The 6,339-nt window shown below is 42.6% G+C and overlaps 1 long non-coding RNA gene across 1 annotated transcript; it reads left to right on the plus strand.

The window, feature by feature from the left end:
• Positions 1–313: 313 nt before the first annotated feature.
• On the plus strand, positions 314–4,960 carry LOC118237791. Its single transcript, XR_004769441.1, has 2 exons — positions 314–430; positions 4,580–4,960. It is a non-coding gene; the product is annotated as an uncharacterized LOC118237791 (long non-coding RNA).
• The last annotated feature ends 1,379 nt before the right edge of the window (positions 4,961–6,339 follow it).

Here is a 6,339-nt window from a genome sequence, read left to right on the forward strand (position 1 = left end):
GAGCCAACAGGTTTAACACTGGCCAATAGTTACTACTTAGCATGCTCACATGCAAGATGAATCTCAAAGCAAAGCAAACAGGACACTGGCTTACTGCTTCTAAAAATTACCCTTGATCAAGGGTAACCGGGCAACTCCACTGACTTACAGCCACAAGAGAATGGAAAACATACCAGGAATGTGGGGATTCCCTTAAGTGTGATTCTGGGGGAACTGAGGTCACTTTGAGAGCTGCTTCTAGCTGCACTTTCATGCCACCAGGGGGGCTATATGAAATATGTGGTTATATTCCTGATGTCTATATTCCGACCTGGATATAATTAACAAACAGCCTAATGATGTATAATAACTCTGAAGACACACTAAAACATCCGTCTCAGTCTGGGCAGTGGCAGCACATCCCTTTCGTCCCAGCACTCAGGAGGCAGAGGTAGGTGGATCTCTAAGTTCAAGGCCAGCCTGAGCCACACCGTGAGTTCCAAGACAACCGGGGCTACACAGAGAAACCTTGTTGGGGGTGGGGGCACAAAATCTCAGAATACTATTTCAGTTAGTCCAGCTGTTCAAAATGTAGTCCCTAGGGGCTGGGGGTGTGGTTTAGTGGCTTATAGGCATGTATAAGGCTTTGAGCTCAATCCTCAATACCCACTATGGAAAAAAAAATCTCTCTGATAAAAGTGTTATGAATACAGTGCAAGGTGGAACCTTCAGCAGGTCCCATGGCAGGTAAAAGACAAATACACCATCAGGCAGAACTTTCATGGGAAGGAAGTTTATTGGGAAGGGAGGGAAAAGAAAAAGAGAGGCAGACAGAGACAGGGAGAGAGAGAAACATAAAGTGACCTGCCTCCTCAGAGAAAGGGCAGAGAGGGAGTAGGCAGAGCTTGTCTCTTAAAGGAACCTTTGCACCTTCGTACAGAGCAGGGTACTTCTTGCTATGCACAGAGGGGTGATGCACTATGCCAGGTTCTCAAGGGGCAGGGCCAAAGTGTGCCTGGATATTAACAAAAAGTCATCTAAAATGTATCTTAAAGTCTCAAAATAGAAGTAAAAAAGGTTTTTCAACTTGAACATGTAATATATCAAGGTGCATGAGTCTATTATTGCTATTAATACAAGATTATCCTAAGCTTGAGACACTAAACTTTTGTTTGTTTTTCCAGACAGGGTTTCTCTGTGTAGCCCTGGCTGTTTTGGATCAGGCTGGCTTTGAGCTCAAAGATATTAAAGGTGGGCACCACCACTGGTCAGCTACATAGTAATTTTAAAAAATACATAAAGTGATTTATTGTCATCTGAAAATGTACATGAAGCAGCTTTGAAACTGGAAGCTGTGAGGCTGGCGAGATGGCTCAGCAGCACATGTTACTCTCGCAGAGGGCCTTAGTTTGAATCTCAGCAGCCATGTCTGGTGGTTCACAGCTGCCTGAAACTTCAGTTTCAGGGGATCTGACATCCTCTCCTGGACTCTGGGACACCAGCATATACATATAAATACATAAACCTTAGGTTCACTGAGTCCTCCAATCTACAAACACTCGTGTTTTCATTAATCCCGAACAATTTTATTTGATCCTTAACAGATTCTAATCAAATCTCTAGATTAAAAGACCTATTATAAGCAATTTTCTAGTTTTTCAACAAATCTTACCTTCTGCTTTGAAACACCACACAGCTCATTTATCAACAGTTCATGCTGCTGATATTTAGGGGCATCATTCAATAAAGGCTAACAAAGTACTAGCACATCTGTGAGTGAGCTGTTTAGTAAATAGGAAAATGGAAATTTAAGTACAATGAGGCACAAGATACTTTATAAACTTATAGCTATATGATCATGACCTATCTAGACAGGCTATGACCTACCTTAGCCAAGAGTCTATGAAGAGCAACAAGCAAGCACTGATTTTATAGCCTGGGCCAATGCAGCTAAAGCAGGCTAGGGGTGGAGAGAGAGCTGAGCAGTTAAGAGCACTGACTACTCTCCAGAGGACCTGGGTTCAATTCCAACCACCACATGGCAGCTCTCAACTGTAACTCCAAGATGTGACACCCTCAACATAAACATACATGCAGGCAAAACACAGATGCACATCTCGGCTAAGAGATGCAGGAGGGCCCAGCCCACCATGGGTAGAACTATTCCCTGGGCAGGTGTTCTCAGGCTGTGTAAAAAGGCTAGCAAAACATTAGTCTGTCAGTGAGCAGGCAAGCAGCATTCCTCCAGGGATGCTGCTTTTCCAGGTTCCTGCCTTGAATCCATGCCCTTAGTTCTTTCAGTGATGGACTGTAACCGGGAGCGTAAGATGGAAGAAAACTTTTCCTCCCATAAGTTGTTTTTTTTAAATCAGTGTTTTATCACAATAACTGGAAGGAATCTTAAACATTTAAACAATTCAACATTGCTGGGCAATGGTGGCACAGGCCTTCAATCCCAGCACTCAGGAGGCAGAGGCTGGCAGATCTCTGAGTTTGAGGCTAGTGAGTTCCAGGATAGCCAGAGCTGTTACACAGAGAAGTCCTATCTCAAATATATATATATATATATATATGCATTGATATCTGTGGGAGGCTGCCAGAGGATCTGGAGCTGGAATTATAGACAGCTGTGAGCTGCCATGTGGGTGCTGGGAACTGAACCCAGGTCCTCTGGAAGAGCAGTTAATGCTGAGCCATCTTTCCAGCCCCAAAAAAGCAGCTTTTACATTATGATACAGCAAACTAAATGGATTAAACCTCTGAAACTGTTAGCCAGCCCCAATTAAATGTTTTCTAAGAATTGCCATGGTCATGGAGTCTCTTCACAGCAATAGAAATCCTAACTAAGCCACCTCCACAGCAGTGGCTGGCTTTCTTTTCTTTTTTTTTCTTCTTTCTCTTTCTTACTTTCTCCTTGATGGGGAATGTACTGTGTATGTTTCTTTTGATTGTTAAATAAAGTTCTGTTTGGCCAATGGCAGCAAGTTAGGCAGGACTAGGAGTAAAAGAGGATTCTGGGAAGTGTAGTAGAGAAGTGCTGATCCAGGCAGGAAGTGACATAGCAAGGAGACTCATATTTAAGCGAAGGAGAAACAGGAAGCATCTCTCTTTTCCCCTTGCTCCTGCTCCAGTGGCATGATATGATCCACCGGCAAGGAGGGATGCCAATAAGGCGTCTGATAAGATAAGTCTTATAACATATATAGGTTTATGATAGTTAAGACTGTGTTAGCAGATGAGAGTCCTAGTCATTGGCCAAGTAGCATTGTACCTAATACAAGTTTCTGTGTATTCATTTGGGCCTAACTCAGGCAGGCGGCTAGCGTAAAGCTCACATGTGGCGGTGGGGCTCAGTCGGCTTTTGGCAGAAAGATTTATTGTAATAGAACACTGAGTAAGACACCCTGTGAGGGCTCTAAAAAAGCAATAAAAATAACAAAAATCACACACTTATAAAACAACAAATTAGTGGTCGCCTTGTGCTAAAGGTAGAAAGACTGGCTGGCCTGAGGTATCTCAGAAACTAGATTGTAATGATGGTGTACAAATTTTCAAAGTTTACTAAGTGGAATTTTACATTTACAACAGGAGACATGAGGGCTGGAGGGTTGACACTTGTTGCCCTTGCAGAGGACCCAGGTATGGCACTCGGCATCCACATAATGGCTCAACTATCCATAATCCTAATTGTAAGGGATCCTACACCCTCTTCTGATTTCACCAGTACCAAGCACTCACGTGATACACATACATGCACACACTCAAGAACTCATATACATATTTTAAGTGTAAAAGAAATTAAACAGGAGAATTTTGTAATATGTAAATTATACCACCCCTTGGAAACCACTAATTGACTTTCTGTCTGCATGAACTTTATAATTGATATTTCCCACAAGTGGAATCCTGTCACCTTTGGCATATTATGTCTGGCTTCTTTTACTTCGTATAATGTTATAGAAATGCAGCTGGAGAATAGCTCCATAATTAAGAGTGCTTACTGTTTTGCAGAAGAGCAGAGCTTCATTTCTAGTACCCACACCAGGTGGCTCATAACAGCCTGTAACTCCAGTTGCAGAGAATCCAACACCCTCTTCTGGCTTTTGCACACACACACACACACACACACACACACACACACACACACACACACAGAGAGAGAGAGAGAGAGAGAGAGAGAGAGAGAGAGAGAATTTAAAAAAATTAAAATTCTTAAAAGTTCTTTCAGCCATCAGCTGATAAATGTTAGGTAGCTTCCAAATTTGCATCATTATTAATAATGCCACTGTCATTTGTGTGTAAGTTTTTGTTTGGGTGTGTGTTTCAAATCTTCTCATATATGTCTCACTGTTACATATGTCTTCATTTCTGAATCCTTTTCTCCCTGATTCTACTGAATTTCTAAATCTTCTAAATTCAGCCTCCAGCATGTCTACATGAAGTGGAAGGCCATATGGAACCTCTGAGTTTAATTTATTTGAGGAATGCACTGCTCTTTTCCCCAGTGTTCACACCACTTTATATCTCCCATGACCAATGCTGGTCCAAATCTCTTCACATCCTCACTAATATGTGTTCTACTTTCCTTTAAAAATGACAGTCATCCCAGGGGATCCCTAACCAAGCTGACTAGGGAGACTGGCACCATCGGCAAGCTCCGGGTTTGATTGAGATGCCCTACTACAATCAATAAGATGGGAGAGGAATTGAGAATAATTCCTGACATCAACCTTGGACCTCCACATGTGTAGTGAGAGATTCACCCTGCCTCACCTGTGGTGCTGACCACACCTGTTTGGGCATGATCACAGGTGAGCAAGTGGTATTTGGTCTGGGATCCTGGACAGGTTTGCTCTCTCTTGGTTCCGGTCAGGTCATAGTGAGCAGCCTGGGTGTGGCTCCTCGGAGCAGGAACTTGCGGATCATCAGTTTCTTATGTAACTGACTTCTCCCCAAATAAATTTAACCTATATTTAGCCAAGTCCTGTGTATCTTAATCTGTGCATCCACACACATGCACTTGTACACAGGTGCACACACATCCATTCATGTGTGCTCAAACACATGTAAACATGCACACCACATACACATGAAAACGGGGAAAATACAATGGGAAAACAGAAATGCCAGTTATCCTAGAAAGTGTGCCAGGCTGTCACACGTGACTTTCACTTCCATTTTCCCCATATGCTACTGAACATATTTTCATATGTTTTTATCCATTTGAAAAGCAGTGGAGAAAGGATTACTGAATAGTTTTAGTTTTTTTTAATTGAATATAATGTATTCTAAATACCAACCCAATTAAAGATAAGATTTTCAAATATTTTCTTCTACTCTATGTGTTGTCTTTAGCTTTCTTCCAAGTTTTCTTTGATGATTAGAAGTATTAAATTTGATGAGGTGTGACTTGTTTGTGCCTTTGGTGTCACATTTACAAAGTTATCACCTTCCCACAGCTTCTGGTCTCTAAAATCAATCATCAGTAATAGGAACCAAGACTCTTTGGAGAAATGGCTGATGCCTAGACCAGTCCAGGAAATGTACAAGAGCTTTGAGGAGTAAATAACCATCTCTACTTCCAGAAAGTATGGGAATACTATCATTAAATATCTCAGAGCAGCACAGGGGTCAATGAAAAAGTTCCTGTGTCTAAAGATGCAGTGACATGAGCAACAAAATTAAAATTAATGTAAGCCAGTGATGGTGGCACATGCCTTTAATCCCCTGGCACTTGAGTGGCAGACACAGGTGGATCTCTTGAGTTTGAGGCCAGTTTGGCTAAAGAGTGAGTTCCAGGACAGCCAGGCCTACACAGAGAAACCCTGACGTCGTCCCCCTCCCCACCCCCCCCCCCCCCCCGCCACAAAAATGTAGTACAGGATTGCATTCACATTATAAACTGTGCCATGAATCTACATCCCATAACAAATCACTGCATACATTAATTAGTAGGAAAGAAGGGATTCTAATTAAATTCCTAACCTGCTTTCTATTTCAAGTGTTAGAGCTGCAATGTAACCCTTCCAGCCCCTGTAGGGTAATGGTTTAAACACTTGTTCCTCAGCTGGTAGTGCTGTCTGGGGAGATTGTGGGGTCTTCAGGAGAGAAGGCCTAGATGGATGAGTCCTTGGAGGATGAGTTACCCCTACCTGATTCCTTGTTTGCTTTCCTGCTTCTTGGCCCATCATGATGAGCACAGCCTCCATCCCAGGCTTCCAACAGGAACTGAGTGCTCCACCACACCTCCAATACTGGGAACAAAAACAAATCCTTGTCCCTTAAGTGGTTTCTGTCTGGTATGCACAGTGTTCCCAGGTTCATCTGTGCTGCAGTGAGTATCAAAAAACAAGCTGCTGG

The sequence above is a fragment of the Cricetulus griseus genome, chromosome 3, assembly GCF_003668045.3.
Source record: "Cricetulus griseus strain 17A/GY chromosome 3, alternate assembly CriGri-PICRH-1.0, whole genome shotgun sequence".
NCBI lineage: Eukaryota > Metazoa > Chordata > Mammalia > Rodentia > Cricetidae > Cricetulus > Cricetulus griseus.